This window comes from Ceratotherium simum, chromosome 10 (genome assembly GCF_057802395.1).
Source record: "Ceratotherium simum simum isolate JZ-2026a chromosome 10, ASM5780239v1, whole genome shotgun sequence".
Classification (NCBI taxonomy): Eukaryota; Metazoa; Chordata; class Mammalia; order Perissodactyla; family Rhinocerotidae; genus Ceratotherium; species Ceratotherium simum.
Genome location: NC_141909.1, coordinates 30,869,255 through 30,886,673, shown reverse-complemented (window position 1 = coordinate 30,886,673; position 17,419 = coordinate 30,869,255).

The following is a 17,419-nucleotide window of genomic DNA, read 5'->3' as shown; positions in this document are numbered from 1 at the left end:
AGAAGACATACTACTATTAAAGAAGCGCCGGAAGAGGAAGACTGACATCTGGCAGGACCAAACTCCCATTTATACACAACTGTTTTGCAAGAGGCACAATAGAGAGAAAATGAAGTATTGAAATTATTTCAGATTTTAGTTCAAAAATTCTGCGAGAGTTTCTGCAGGCTAGATCTCTCTACAGACTTTACTTCCCTGTGAATGTCTACTCCTTTTTTTAAAAACAACTTTTTTGAGATATAGTTTACATACCATAAAGTTTATCTGATTTAAGTATACAATTTAAAGATTTTTTAGTGAATTTAAAGAATTTTGCAACATTGCCACAATCCATTTTTAGAACATTCCCATTACCCCAGAAAGATTCCTATGTTTGTTCGCTATCAGTGTCCTTTCCCAAACCCAGCCCTAGATAACCACTAATCTGCTTTTTGTCTGTACAGATTTGCCTTTTCTGTACATTTTATACAAATGGAATTATGCAATAAGTGGTCTTTAAATCTAGATTTTGTATCTAGCGTTGATTTAGGATGATGTTTTTGAGGTTCATCCATGGTGTAGCATGTATCAGTACTTTGTTCCCTTTTATTGATAAATAGAATTCCATTGTATGGATATACTACATTTTATCTATTCATTCACTGATTGATGGACATTTGGGTTGCCTCCAGTATGGGGATATTATGAACAAGTCTGCTATGAACGTTTGCAATACAAGTCTCTATGTGGACATATATGTTCATTTCTCTAGAGTAGATACTTAGGAGTGGAATTACTTGGTCATATGATACATTTGTGTACAATTTGCTAAGAAACTGCCAAGCTATTTTCCAAAGTCGCTGCACCATTTTAATTCCCACCAGCAACGTGGGAGAGTTCTAATTTCTCCACATCTTCACCAGCACTTGTTGTTGTTTGTCTTTTTGATTATAGCCATTCTAGTGGGTACGTGTGAATATTTACTTCTTAGTATTGATTTGATAGTGTCTTTGCAATACATCTTTACTCCAGAGGTTGTTTCTATTCCCTGAGATGAGAATAGTACCTTCTGTCCTGGAGCTTCTTCCCAACCTCAGGGGAAGCCATTTGGTCCCTTTTTTTTAGAACTTAGAGATCTGGGAAATGGAATTGTACATGTCCTCTCTCCTTTAAGATCCCAGAATATCTGAGGGACATTTCCCTACTGATTCCCTGAGTCTAACCAGAAGGTCATGAAAAGGTCGTATGATAGAGGGAAAGTGAGTGCTTATTTCAAGCTTCATCTTTGGTAAATGATTCTATGGTGATAAATACCTCAGAATTAATTACTTTTGCCCCATTGACCTTGGTTAATTGAGAGCACATAGCTAAAATACTTTTGAGTAATGGTTGGTAGACCTAGCCCAGATTAATTGTGTTTCAAAATGGATTTGTTTATAAGGAAGGAAGTCGGTGTAATGAAATAAAGTTTAGATTGGGAATCAGAATACGGGTTATTATTCTTATTGAATCACTAATTACTGGACCTTGAATAGGTTCTGGAACTTAGTTGCCTTATTCATAGAGTGAGAAAGGTAAAATAATCATAGGATTTCATACTTTTTTTTTTTAGTTCAAGAACTCTTACCTAGAAGCCCAATATATTAATCTGAAATAAGAGGATTTCCCTTTCTTTGAAATGGGGTGAGAAGCCAAGCTCCTTGTATACCTTATAAAGATGTCATTAGTTCTTTGAATTACTCACAAAAAAGACTGATTTAAGTAGAGCTAATTATTATTGTTTCTAAATTACATTGTTTATTACTGAAATAACTCACTTCTTGGATCTGAAGTTATCCAGTGGCTTAGAATAGCAATAAGAGGATTTTTTTTTTCAGTAGGCAGTTTTAAAGTTGATATTATGTAATGTCCAGAAAGTAGATATACTCATGTTCACTAGTTCAACTGAAAAACATTGCCAGGAAAAAAAATAACTTGTTTCCTGTTCCTGAGTTCTTACTGTCTTATATTGTTCAAAGAGATCAGGTCAATTATCCATAATCCAATGTTTAAAATGCAAAAAAATAGGAAGTTTCACTTGCATCATTTTCTACTTCTTTAGTGCACTTTAACTTGTAGAACATTTTTTTCACTATATAGTTGTTGCCTTCTTGATTTTTAATTTAAAGAATCTAGAACAATATGACATACCACATGGGCATCACTTGATGTCTTTTTAGGTACACAGATTGTAGAAAATCTGTCCATTCATCTAAGCAATTACTAGAAACAGTAGTCCCCAAGTAGCAGACAGTATGATCTACTGGAAAGAGCACAGAACAGGGAGTTGGGGACATGAGACTCATTCTGGGTCCGTGTCCAACCAGCTATGTGATCTTGGGTAACAACATTCAACAACAACTAGCCTGGAACCCAATGCATTCATCCTAAATACTTCATGAATTCATGGTTTAACTCAGCCAATATTTGTTGTGTGCCCTCCATATTCCAGGAACTCTTGTAGGTGCTAGGATTAGAGCAGTAAACCAAAGATTCCTGCTCCTGTGGAGCTGAGATTCTAGTTGAAGAAGATGGATGGCAAAATGAGTAAATCCATAGTGTGATAGATCTGATAAGCATTGCTATGGAGAAAAATAAAGCAGGAAAAGGAGGTGCCATAGACTTAATGTTTGTATCCCCCCCAAATTCATATGTTGAAACTTAATCTACAATGTGATGGCTTTTGGAGGTGGGGCCTTTGGGAGGTGATTAGGTCATAAGGTGGAGCCCTCATGCATGGGATTAGTGCCCTTATAAAAGAGGCTCCAGAGAGCTCCCTAGCCCCTTCTGTCATGTGAGGACACAGGGAGAAGATGGCCATCTATGAACCAGGAAGAGGGCTCTCACCAGACACCAAATCTGCTGGCTTTGATCTTGAACTTCCCAGACTCCAGGACTGAGACATAATTTCTGTTGGTTATAACCTACTCAGTCTATGGTATTCTGTTAGAGTAGTCCAAACTAAGACAGGGGGAGAGGAAATACCAGGCAAGGGGCAGTTACTATATCATATAGTGTGGTCTGGAGAAGTTGACATTTGAGTAGATGCCTCAAGAAAATGAGAAAGAACAATGTCAGAGAGAGAACAATGTACAAAGCCCTGGGCAGGAATGTTAAAGACATGTTCAAAGAACAGTAAGGAAGACAATGTGGCTACAGTGGAGCAAGAGAGGAGAGAGGTAGGAGTTGAGAACATGGACGTAGCAAGATGCCAGATCTTTTAGTTCCTGTAGGACAGAAAATTTGACTATCAGGTTTGACAACATGGTGGTCATGAGTGACCTTGATAAGAGCTGTTTCAGTGGAGTACTGGGGGTAAAAATTGTAGTTTAGCTTTTATTCTCAACTAGATAGAAAGCTTTTGGGGTTGGGGGCAAGGATCTAAACAGAAAAGAGAAATGATCTGATTTACTCTGAGAAGAGGTTTGAGGGAAATAAGGACAGAAGGAGAGAGGCTATTGCAGTAATGCGGGGGAGAGAGGATAGTTGTTTGGACCATGATAGTAGCGTTGGCTTGGAGAGAAGTGGTCAGATGCTAGATGCATTTCGAAGGTAAATTCAAAAGGATTTGCTAATGGGTTGGGAGTTTGTTGAGAGAACTCAGAGATGGCTTCAAGAATTTTGTTCTGAACAACTAAGAGAATGGAGCTGTCATCAACTGAAATGGAGAAGCTGTGGGAAGGGCAGATTTTGGAGGAGAGCTGGCAATATCAGGAGTTTAGTTTTGGTCATCCTAAAACTAAGGCACCCACTGAACATCCAAGTGGATTTGGTAAGCAGTTGGCTTTACAAATCTGATGTTCATGTGAAAAGTTGAGGCAATCAATATAACTTTGGGAATCATCAACCTATAGATAGAATTTAATGCCAGGAGACTAGATGAGATAATTTAAGGAGTGAGTGTAGAGAGAGAAGATAAGAGAACAAGTCTGAGAACTGAGCTCTGAAGTACTCCAATATTTAGAGTTTAGGCAGATGAAGAATATCCAACAAAGAAAACTGAGAAGGGGAAGAGGGAATAATATCTCAAAAACTAAGGGAAGATAGTGTTTCAAGAAGGAAGCAGTGACCATCTGTGTCAAATGCTGCTGATAGACTCAGAGAAGACGGAAATCTGACCATTGGACTGAACAACATGGCAGCCTTGGGTGACCTTGTTAAGAATGATTTCAGTGGAATTCTGGGGTAAAAAATTCCAACTAACTGCTAGACACTGTACAAATGACATTGTCTACAGGACAGTGGTTCTTCACCTTCTCTCAGTGACACAATAATGAATGCAGCATGATATTTGCACTTCAGGAGCTCACCGTTTAATTAGGAGCCATAAACATGGGCAATGTGTGGTGAGTGGTACAATAGAAATATTTACAAATTGCAATATAACAATTGATTTTTTTTGTTTATTGTATTATTTTGAACTCATTGATTTTTAACATATGATTTATTTTGATCCATTGTAGTTATTATTTACTTTATTGTTCAAATGGTACTTCTTTGGCCAGTGGGAGCCTCTTCAAATTGGCTGCTATGTCTTTGACATGACCTCATCAGTCTTCGATAACCTCCTTGCTCTGTGGTGTTACTAGAGGCTCTAGACTTATGAGCTGGAGTCATTCATTTCTCCAAGGAGCCCTGGTTCCTCCCAGTGGTAAATACTACTTAGAAATTATAATCTGGGCACTCAAGGTACGTATTGCTACCACGTTGGTCATTTTTTCTAAGTCTTTTTAGTGGACAGAACTAGAAAAAAACATATTTTGAAGAGAAAGTATGTTGTGGGTTCTGACTGATATTTTCCGTTCAAATGTAGGATTACAGAGTTTCTACTCAACTTCTTTGATTTAATATCTGTACCTACTCTTTCACTGAAAAATCTTGGTTTCTAAGGACACTGATGTTAATGAACAAGGTATCCAAGTTCCGAGGTGAAGCTAATAGGATCTTCTTTCCACAGACCACTGTGGGGCTTAGATGATTGGAAGACCCCAGGGCACACAGCACTGTTTGCATGCCAAACAAATGAGACAATCCTTGGAGTGTGGCCAATAAGAATTTTTAAATGACACAAATCCAGGATAGTGCGAGACTGTTTATGTGATTTGAATGTCAACATATTCTTGTGCAAGTATAATTCTAAAATTTCATAAATTATCTCAAAATGAAGGGCCTCACTTTGACTGAATGGAAAGAAGGGGAAATTTGCTGCTTATCATGTATTAGGGTCTTTACAGGATTTTCAAGAGGTGTACATATAATATATATAATATATATATATATTTTTTTTTTCAGAAAACCAGACATTAACATGTTGCAACTTGCTAGATGAAGGAGGCTGCTACTGAGGGAAAGAAAAGGTTTTTATTTTCTCATCCAGTGCCAGGTTTTAAAAATGCTTTATGGTGTTAGAGGCAGGGAGTCTGTTCATACATGAGTGCTGGTGTAAGTGTGTATGTGTGTGTGTGTGTGTGTGTGTGTGGTGGGGTAGAAGTGGGCTGGAGTAAGTGGTTAGAAAAATTGCTCTCGTTGCTCAACTTCCAATTACGTCAATTTAAAAGGCGTAGTTATTACAGACCCTGGTAGTTAACGGCTGCGTGAGGCCAGTTTACTATTTGCACATAGGATGGAAGGGATATATTTCTTCACATTCAGTTTTTATCAGCTCCCTTTGCACACCACGTGTTTATTACCAATCTCTGAATAGGAAGAAAAGCATGTCCTGTCCTGATTTTTGTTTCCCTCTTTTAATTGGATACTACATGTGGTCTTACTGCTTACCCCTACTTTTGGTACAGTTGATTTCTTAGGAAACACAATATTTGGAAAAACATACACTAGAAATCCTTTTGATTGGTTCGTAACTCTTCTCCTAAGTAATAGAGTTGAAGGTTGCAGCTAGATAATTTGTGGAAATGGTTTTTTAAGAGATTCTTTAAGAGTTTGGGGTGAACATTAGGGACAAGAAAAGCAGACTCTTCCCCTTGTTGTCCCCAACTGGTCAATTGTATTAGAGGGAAATTTTCATGACACGTAATTGTGCGTTCCTTGGGTTGACACCAGCCTGATTTATTTGTTCCCTATTGCTGTGCTGTTGTGAGCTGAATAGCCTATAATTTGTTTTGGATGTATTGGGGTTTATCTGAATTTATTATTCTATTTGTTGTGCCTTGACCTATTGACATTGGTTTACATCAGATTGAAAACTTAAATTTGACGTGCAAAAAATAATTTCAAGCAATAGTCCTGGAAACAAACTCCCTGATGCTTTTCTCTAAAGTTATTTCCCAGTTCATACTTTTCTTGGTAAAGGCAAACTTAGAATGTTGTATGAGACAGAGTACACATTTGTTAGACAAGATATCTGGCTGGGTAAGTAGGCAAACAACTGTTTTACAGAAGAAAATTGAAGAGCAAATATAATTTCACTATAATATCCATCACCCTCCTTTTCTGTAAAAGAAAGGCCGTTTGCTCACGCATCTGAGCTCGTCATGTTGCTCTACATATGACAGGTAAGATGTGGTGTTTCTCTAGAACACTGGGTTCAGAATAGGCTCCAGGCTTGAGGAGAGATGAAAAAAGTACATTACTGGAATGTCTCTTCTCATTGCTCTCCCACTGGCTAGAGTAAAAGAACAAAAGAAAAAATTAAATCAATTCAGGAAAAAAATATAAAAGCAAGCAATATGTTAGAGGTTAGGTAGGTGAATTATTTTTCCAGAACAAGAGAAAGTTTAAGGCTGAATAAACAATTACTGTAAAATTATTTCAGAGAGTACTTTTTATAGAGGGCGTTTCACTCATTCAATAAATGTTTCTTGGGCACTCATGCCAAGTGTACAATGGTGCATGAGGTAGACATGGACCCTGCCTTTAGGGAGTTTTGCCTGGGAGACCCCACTTCCCCTAAATCAAGTAAGCAAACAAAGAATAAACAAATCACAAATTGTGCTAAGGGCTGTGAAGGAAGCATGCAAAGAGCTCAGATAGAAAATAATGAAAAGAATCTACCTTAGAAGGGAGGGTCTTTGCTTTCCGGTCTTAGCTTAAATATCCCCTTTGGAGGAGGTGTCACCTTTAAAGGAGGTGGCATTTAAGCTGAGACCTAAAAGAAAAAAGGAGCTAGCCAGGCAAATAGTGGGGGAGAGGGAGGAAGAGTGCTCCAACCACTTTGTATATGCAAAGGCCCTGAGACAGGAAAGTGGTTGGCTTTGAGGACCCACAGGAAGACCACTGTGCCTAGACGATGGGAAGCAAAAGGGAGAGTGACTCAAGATGTGGTTGGAGAGACAGAAGAAGTCTACATCAGGCAGACTTCATAGGTCCTGTTAAAGACTTTAGATTTTATTCCAAGTACAATGAGAGTTTATTGAAGGGTTTAACTGGGGTAGTGACATGATCCAATATACATTTTAAAATATTATAATTTTACAAATATGGAAATGGAAGGACCAATCAGCAGATAGTTACAATATCTAAATGATGATGACTTTACCTGCCTAGGCAGAGGCAGAGGAGAAAGCGCATGGATTTGAGAAACATGTTGGAATAGAATCCAGAGGCAGAGCTTCCTATTGCATTGAATGGAGAAGTGAGGAGAAGGAAGGAATCAAGGTGTCTGTTTTGAGTCACTGGGTGGCTGGTAGGACCCTTTGCTGAACATGGGCATAGTGAGAATGGTGGGGTGGAACACAGGTTTGGTGAGAAAATCAAGAGTTTTGTTTTAGATGTGTCAGAATTTCTATGTCCATGGAGATGCCAAATAGTTTGTTGGGAAGAGAAATCTGGAGCTTTGGGGGAGGGCTGGGTTAATGATATAAATGTAGATGTCAGCAACTAATTCAGTGTTTTGAGAATGGATGCGATCAGTTATGAAGAGCATGGAAGGAGAGAGAAGAACCTGTTGGGGACCAAGCCTCCAGGGGTGTGATAGAGGCTGGGTCAGGAGACAGAGAAATCTAAGAGGGGCTGGTCCATGAAGCAGGAGGAAAACCAGGACATGGGGCATGACATGGGAGTCAAGAGGAGAAGGCTGAAAGGAGGGGAGAGTGGGCAGTTGTGTTGATTGCTTCTTAGGAGTCTTGGGGACAGAGTAAAGCCTATTGAGTTTGACAACGCTGAGTTTTGGGTGATCTTGATAGTGGAATGGTAGAGCTGAAAGACTATTTGTATTAGGCTGAAGAATTAAATGGGAAGGAGAGACATGGAAGATAAACTGTCTTATACTCTTAAGATGCTCGAGATTTAGGAATAATTTTATGATAGTCAAAATCAATTTCTTCCTTAAAAGAAATGTAGCCTTTCCCTCTTTGAAAGCATTTTCAAGCTACATAGCTCCTGATGTATCTGGAATGCTTAACAGATAGTCTAGTTACCACTATTTATGTCATCTGACCTAGAATTTAAAAGTTGTCATCAGTCACTAATTTTTGAGTTTTTCTGCTTACCCGAGTTATCTAATAAAGAAAAATTTAAATCTGCATTTCAATGACTATAAGCTGGTGGTTAGCATCAGCTGAATATCCAGAATGTATGAAGTATCGTGTAAGGCATTGTGGGGAGTTACAAAACAGGCAGAGACATAATCACAAACTTCCAAGGAATTTACAATTTCCACTCAGGCTGCCACCCAATATTTATAAAAAGCATTTAAGTAACTTTGTCTCATGGTAATCTCAATGAAGTCCTTGTTGTCCCTGACATGGTTTATTATGTATAAGGAAGCCAGTCTGTACAATTAACAAATTAAATATAATTTATTTCAGTACTCCAAAATGCATTTTTTAAATATGACATTATACGTGTCTTAAGAAAAACTTTCTAGGGGCCGGCACGGAGGCGCAAGCGGTTAAGTGCACGCACTCCGGTGCAGTGGCCTGGGCTTCGCCGGTTCGGATCCCGGGCGCGCCCCGATGCACCACTTGTTAAGCCATGCTGTGGCGGTGTCCCATATAAAGTGGAGGAAGATGGGCATGGATGTTAGCCCAGGGCCAGTCTTCCTCAGCAAAAAAAGAGGAGGATTGGCAGTTGTTAGCACAGGGCTGATCTCCTCACAAAAAAAAAAAAAAAAAAAAAAAAAAAACTTTCTAGAAGCAGTAAGATGAGAAAACAGAGACTCAAAAAAAAATTAATCAAAAGAATGGTCTCTTTCTTTCTCCCTCTCTCTCTCTCTTATCTCCTGTCTAAATCTAATCTATCCTTCTATGACTCCAATCCCATCTCCTCACACTTTCTTGGGATTTTCTTCTCTAAAATATCTCTTAAATATCTCCTTTCTTCTGAGTGTTCAACCTCTTCCTCTCTAGCAGTTTTACCTCCATCATTATGTAAACTCTCCCAAGACTCTCATATATTTAAAAAAAGACAAATGTTTTACAAGGCCTTCAAGTTTAAGATGAGCCAAGTCAAATACACGTTCTCCTCTCACTTCTAGCGCACATGCACGCGTGCACGCGTGCACACACACATCCTTCAAGATAATTAAGGATGACTTTTCCTTGTGAACGGCATCTCCCATGCTAGAAACTTGGGATGTATCACTGACTCTTTCCCCCGCCTTACCCCCACCTTTCATTCATCACTAGGTCCAGTTTATTTACCTCCTAACTATTTCTTTAGTCCGGCTACTTCTTTCCAGAACTATCACCCTAGTCTAGGGCACAATATCTCTCACCTAACTCACCTATGGCCTTTAACTGGTTTCTGGAACTTCAATTTTGCTCTCCTCCATGGTCTACAGTGCATCCGTGGTGATCTTTCTAAATGCACATCCCTGGATTACAAGCCTTCACTGTCTCCCCATCACTATCCATGTCAAATCTGAACCTCTTACCGCAGAATATAAGACCCTTTCTGAATTGGCTTTTTTTTTTTTTAACTCACCTGTCATTCTCCCCTTGCCTCTGATGCTAGACACACACACACACACACACACACACACACACACATCTTCACAGATACCCGCACACACACATACAAATACATCTTCAGAGGTCAAGTCCTCTTTTATCTCTGGACTGTGTGCCTGCTGTCCTCTCTCGTGGGACAAATTTCCACGTTCTTGTCCTCCTCCGCCTGGCTAACTCCTACTCAGTCTCAGACTTCAGCTTAGATGTCACTTACCCTAGGAAGCCGTCCCTAAGTGTCATAAATTCCAGGATCCTCTGTGCTTTCCTATCGGATTTCTTACCAAACTCCCTGGTGTGTGTTGGATTTTTGACCTGCTGATAGGAATAAATGAACAATGTCGCTTATCTCAGATTTATAACTTGGCTCTCTCTACAATCTTTTTAATATGTCCTGATATAAAGAGTTTCCAAACTTGATTGTAGTGTCAATTTAAGCAATTGAATTAATTAAAACTTTTCTGGACTGAAAGTGCCCTAGGATAATGCTTATTATTCATGGATTGTTGATTATACTGTTTCAACCTCTTAAAAAAATAATTTTTCTAGTCCCACCTACAGTGTATTGAAATAAAACTTACTTTCAATTACCCATCATTGTTTTCTCCCTACCCCCTGCCATTTTCTTCGATTTGCCAAAAAGTTTAAACTTTCAAGAATTAATTTAATAAGGAATTTGAATTTGCCTGCTTATTATATTGAATATATATAGCTTATGATCCAGGAAATGTGTCCACACACCTCGTTCTGTCACTGTTTCATTTTTAAAAATTAATTTTTATATTTAACTATATATGTACCTAGTTTACTGTAACAAGGCTTATAATGAATAATAGCAGCTTCCAGCCTCTCCCTGAAATCCTTTGCTGTGGTGAATTCCACGCTCCTACAATAATAACTTTTTTCCCTGGATTTTTCAGGCTTATGCCTTCATATTTCTAAATAACACACTTTTACTGCTATTTCTTGATTTTTCAATTAGATGTTATCTATATTCCTTCTGTTTTTTCTTCTTAAATTGTGAAATGCAACACATATACAGAAGAGGGCATAAGACGTATACTTAAAGAAATAATAAACATTTAATAGTCTATAAAGTATATCATATTTTATATAATATATATGTAATATACATGTATATATTGTATGTAGTTTTATATAATACATATGTAATATATGAAATAAGGTATAATATATGTTATAGTTATATATTAAGTAAATATATTTATATATAATATAGTTACACATTTAGTATATATAAACATATTACATATAACTAAATTATATATTAATATATATGTTTATATACAAAATAACTATATATTAACAATATAATAAATAAGAAACATCTCTCCAAAGCCAGAAGATCCCCATATATCTCTTCCAAATAACAACCATCTCCTATCTCCCAAGAATAACAACTGTTCTTACTCCTATAATAATTTCCATGTTTTCCTTTATTTTGTCATCTGTGTATGCATCTCTGTAAAATATAGCTTGGTGTTGCTAGATTTTTACCTTTGTATTAATGGAATCAGACTAACTGATAGTGCAGTAGTTCTCAACAGGGGGCAATTTTGCCCCCAGGGGACATTTGGCAATGTCTGGAGACATTTTGGTTGTCACAACTGATGGGGGATGCCACTGATATCTAGGGAGTTGGGGCTAGGAATGCTGCCATGCACAGGACAGCCCCTACAATAAAGAATCTTCTGGCCCGAAATATCAGTAGTGCTGAGGTTGAGAAACCTGTGGTAGAACATTCCATTGTATAGATATGCTGCAAAATTTAGCTATTGAAACTACTGCTGTTGGAGTTTGAGTTTTTCTATTTTTGGTTGAAACAAATAATACTTCTATGAACATTCTGGTATCTGATCTTGGTCACATAGCAGTTTCTGTACAAGCAGAAATTGTTTTTTGGTGAGGAAGATTAGCCCTGAGCTAACATCCAATGCCAATCCTCCTCTTTTTGCTGAGGAAGATTGGCCCTGGGCTAACATCTGTGCCCATCTTCCTCTACTTTATATGCGGGATGCTGCTACAGCATGGGCCTGACAAGCGGTGTGTAGATCCGTGCCTGGGATCTGAACCCGTGAACCCCGGGCCACTGAAGCGGAGAGTGCAAACTTAACCACTATGCCACCAGGCTGGCCTCTATGAGTAGAAATTTTAGTCATAGGATAAGCATATCTTCAACTTTCCTAGATAGTCCCCAATTATTTTCCAAAGTGGATGTTAGATTTTTACCACAGAATATTAAGATTTAGCTTTCTTGTACCATAACCATCACACACAATTTTCTCCCCCTTTTTCTTCTGATTTATTTATATCACAATTTTATATATATCACAATATTATTTAAAACAATCTTCAGTATTTACGTTGACAATGTAGATTTGCTTATATCCAAGTCATGTAGCTATGACTGTATGTCTTTTTTCTCTAAAAGAAAAAATTTTAGAGATTAATAATTGCGTAATTACTATTTGTTTGCTTACACTTTCTATGTAACTCTCATTCATTGATCCTCAGATGCTTTCATAGAATTACCAACTCCTATAAATAAGACCAGATATAACAGGCACTCTCTCTGTTCTATTTTTTTCGCCATATCCTTCCTTTGCTCTTCAGCTCCTAACCAGATTGATTGCGTCAGAGACAGGTTAACCGGTATTTTTTTCCCCCTCAGTCATCTTGGGAATAGTTTGTGAGTCTTTCCTGTGTTGGAGTCACCTGTTTCCTGGATTCCTTAATTTCCTTCCTCCGTTTTGCTTAAGCGCACTTTGGTCGAGTAGCTTTACGTTCTACTTTTCCTCAACTCCACCTTTGAAAGTCTTTTATTGTATTTTGTTTTATTTTTTTAACATATTTTCATTTGGAGGAGCACTTTCTCAATCTTTGAATGTCCTTTTGTTCATATGGTATCCTATTTTGCTTTTTGTTTTTTATTGTTATAGGGAAATTAATTATAATTTTGTTGAATTTTCTCTTGTGCTGTCTGCACTTGGTGTTTCTTCAGTCTCCTCACTTTTTTGTTGGCTTCAGGTTCTGTCTTTCACTTCACAAGTTTTTCTAAAACATCTATTGGCCTTTGTCTGCTTGTTCATATTTAAAAATGTGGCACTAAGAGGCAAATTGGAAATTCTATGTATGTGGGCAGAATGGAGCAGGCACAAAACCCTTTTCAGTGAGAACCCTCCTCACCCCCAGTGTTGATACTCCTTTTTCTTGAGCTGGTTATTTCCTCAGAACAGATCTTCAGTCTCTCGCCTGGGACATATAAAGCTGCTAGTCACTCTTCTGGGTGTCTGGCGGGGGATGAGAGCTGAAGCTCTCCTTGTCTATAAGGCAGGTCTTTGCTGAATCCTTTTGATTCCAGTAAGAGGCCTCATTTCTACCTTCTGCTGTCCACATTGTGACCAAGTCCATGGATAATCTGACACAATCTCTCCAGAAAATAAGCCACCTGTCTTTTAGCTGACTAGGGACAATCACCAGTTGTACAGGCTGGAGATGGATGCTGGAGTCTGAGCTCTTAGACTTTTAATCAATTCTTTTGTTTTTGGCCTTACTTTTTTTTTAATTGAGGTAACATTGGTCTATAACATTATATAAATTTCAGGTGTACATCATTATATTTCAATTTCTGTGTGGATTACATCATGTTCACCACCCAAAGACTAATACCATCCATCACCACTCACATGCGCCTAATCACCCCTTTCACCCTCCTCCCTCCCCCCTTCCCCTCTGGTAACCACCAATCCAATCTCTATCTCTATGTGTTTGTTTGTTGTTATTGTCCTTGTTTCTTCTGTCCTTTGTCTTCAAAGGTACCTACCGCCTCCAATTCCTGAGTCACTTCTTGGCTCTGAAATATGTCACCCTGCCTTCCTGGCAGGCATTTGGTAGAGAAAGCTAAAATCTGAATAAATTGTCCTTCATCTATCTGGTTTTCATCTTACACAGTTTTGTTGACATTTCTAATCAGTTGGTGTCTGCTCTTTCATCTCTGTCCTAGTGGTTTTAGACCTTTCTATTTTTATTTTTCCTGTCATTTTGGTGGAGTTTTGGAAGGAGGATGAGGAAAAAAGCATATATATATATATATATATTTTTTTTTTTGTGAGGAGATCAGCCCTGAGCTAACATCCGCCAATCCTCCTCTTTTTTTGCTGAGGAAGACGGCCCTGGGCCAACATCTGTGCCCATCTTCCTCCACTTTATGTGGGACGCCGGCACAGCATGGCCTGCCAAGCAGTGCGTCGGTGCGCGCCCGGGATCCGAACCAGCGAACCCCGGGCCGCCGCAGCGGAGCGCGCGCACTTAACTGCTTGCGCCACCGGGCCGGCCCCAAAAAGCATATATTTTTATTTTTTATTTTTTATTTTATTTTATTTATTTATTTATTTATTTATTTTTTTTTTAATTTTTTGTTTATTGCAGTAACATTGGTTTATAACATTGCAAAAATTTCAGGTGTACATCATTGTACTTCTATTTCTGCATGGACTACACCATATTCACCACCAAAATACTAATTACAACCCATCACCACACACATGTACCGAATTATCCCTTTCACCCTCCTCCCTCCCCCCTTCCCCTCTGGTAACCACCAATCCAATCTCTGTCCCTATGTGTTTGTTTATTGTTGTTATTATCTACTACTTAATGAAGGAAATCATACGGTATTTGGCCTTCTCCCTCTGACTTATTTCACTTTGCATTATACCCTCAATGTCCATCCATGTTGTCACAAATGGCTGGATTTCGTCGTTTCTTATGGCTGAGTAGTATTCCATTGTGTATATATACCACAGCTTCTTTATCCATTCGTCCCTTGATGGGCACTTAGGTTGCTTCCAAGTCTTGGCTATCGTGAATAAGGCTGCAATGAACACAGGGGTGCATGTACCTTTGCAAATTGGTGTTTTCAAGTTCTTTGGATAAATACCCAACAGTGGAATAGCTGGATCATATGGTAGTTCTATCCTTGATTTTTTGAGGAATCTCCATACTGTTTTCCATAGTGGCTGCACCAGTTTGCACTCCCACCAGCAGTGTATGAGAGTTCCCTTCTCTCCACATCCTCTCCAACACATGTTGTTTCCTGTCTTGTTAATTATAGCCATTCTGACGGGCGTGAGGTGATATCTCATTGTAGTTTTGATTTGCATTTCCCTGATAGTTAGTGATTTTGAACAGCTTTTCATGTGTCTGTTGGCCATCTGTATATCTCAACAACAAAAAAACTACCAACCCGATTAAAAAATGGGCAAAAGACCTGAACAGACATTTCTCCAAAAAAGCATATATTTTTAATACAGTATCTTTAACCAAAAGCTTAATCCTTCTCTATTGCTAAGGTGACATGATGTATGATATGTATAAAATATATATTGAGTGAATAGGAGATGAGAAAATAGAGATATATTGTCATCCTATATATCACACACACACACACACACACGTGCGCGCATGCATACAAACTGTTCTAGATGACGTTTCTGATATTTTTGGAATTGCCAGTTTCAAAGGTCACTTTTCCATGCTCATCTTACTCTGGTTCTCAGCCTACTCCTTTATTTTTGTGTCACCTTCCCCTGACTTTCGTGACACCAGTCTTCCTTATTCCTTGCAGTCTCTTCTGAACTTCTCTTCTCTGTCCACTCCTCTTGCATTTGTGACTCCTGTTATTTTATTTTCCATCTCTTCTTTCCTTTTTTTTCCTACTTTTTCTGATTCTCCTTGAGCACTCCTATTCATCCCCTTCTTTAAATAGTATCTCTAAATCATGACAAACAATTTTTGTCTTTAATCCAGATATATCACCTAAGTTTCTCCATGGATGTTCCATGGTACCTTAAACTCATTCCATCCAAAACAGAACTCACTCCATCCCGAGAACTCTTTTTTCTCCTCCAAATTCAATTGCTGCCTCTCTTTTCCCTTAATATTGTTTATCTAAGTCAGGGGTAGGGAAGTTTTTTCTGTAAAGGCCAAAGAGTAAATATTTTAGGCTTTGTGGGCCATGTGGTTTCTATCACAACTACTCAATTGTGCTGTTGTCCTAAAAGGCAAGTATAGTTAATATGTGAACAAATGTGTGTGACTGTGTTCAATAAAACTTTATTAACAAAAACAGGCCAGTAGACTGGATTTGGCCCTTGGGCCATAGTTTGCTGATTCCTGATCTAAGTTAATGGTCATTCCAGCCAGAAACCTCTTAATTGAGCTTTACCTTCCACATCCATGTGCTCAGTATGTTGATTCTACCTCTCCATCTGACCTGACCTATTTCTACCATCCCCACACACTTTCCTCTCTCAGACCCTCGTCTCTTTCACCTGTCAGCTGCAGTAGCTGTTTATCCAGTCTCATTGCTTTCTGTCTTATAGTCCTCTAATCCGTGCTCCACACTGCTTCCAAGGCAGTCTTATGAAAACAGAACTTATCCTGTTACATCTTGTTTAAAATACTCAGTGCTTTGCAAATATCTATACTGCAGGGCTTCCCCAATTTTACATGCATAAGAGCTACTTGAAGTCTGTTAAACTAATCACTTATGGGGTCCAGAAGTTCTGATTATATAAGTCAGAATTGGAGGCCAGGAATCTGCATTTTAAACAAACATCTCAGATGAGTCTGTGGCATGCAGTCCTCAGACATTTGAGAAGCACTGGCCCATGGGAAAGGTCAAACCCCATTGCCTGGAACACAAAGCCCTGTCTGACTTGCCTCTCTTTCCAGCCTCACCTCTCACAACCTCTCCCTGAGCATGCTGGGGTTCAGCCCTTTTCCTGAACCGGCTATGCTGTTTCGCCCCTTTCAGTTTTCCCACAAGATAGTCATTTTGCCAGTAATGTTATTAACTCCTGTCTGCTTGGCAAACTTCCTTTAAGGCTCAACTCAAGTACCACGTCCTCTGATGAGTTTCCCTAAATGCCCTGATTCTTACCATGTATGTATCTATATTCCAGTACCTATAACATCTGCTTTTATTTGTTTATTTGTCTATCTCCCCTATTAGATTGTGAGTTTCTGGAGGGCAGGGACTATGTCTTCTGCATTTGTGTATACTCATATTTTGGAGGGTACACTAAAATTATATAGTAAGTACACTAAAAATTTGATTCAATATAAGAATTACACTAGGAATATTACTATCTCTATTTTATAGATAATTAAACTGAGGCTTTTGGGTGTTAACTGACTTGTTTGAGGTCAACCATATTTCCAAAACAATCAAGGATATCACTTTCTTTTGACTTTTGGTGCTTTTTCCATTACGCATGCTGCCTTCCCAACATGAGAACAGAGGTTCCTCCCTCTGCTCAAGTGGGCCTTGAATCCTGGAAGTGTCCAGTGAGATTTTCCAATTTGGGTATACTCGTTAGATTTGTTGATTATTTAATGTTGTCACTTCTGTGGCTGACTAATGACTGACAGCAAGTCAGTCCAGAGTCATTGCTCTTCACTAGCTTGGCCTC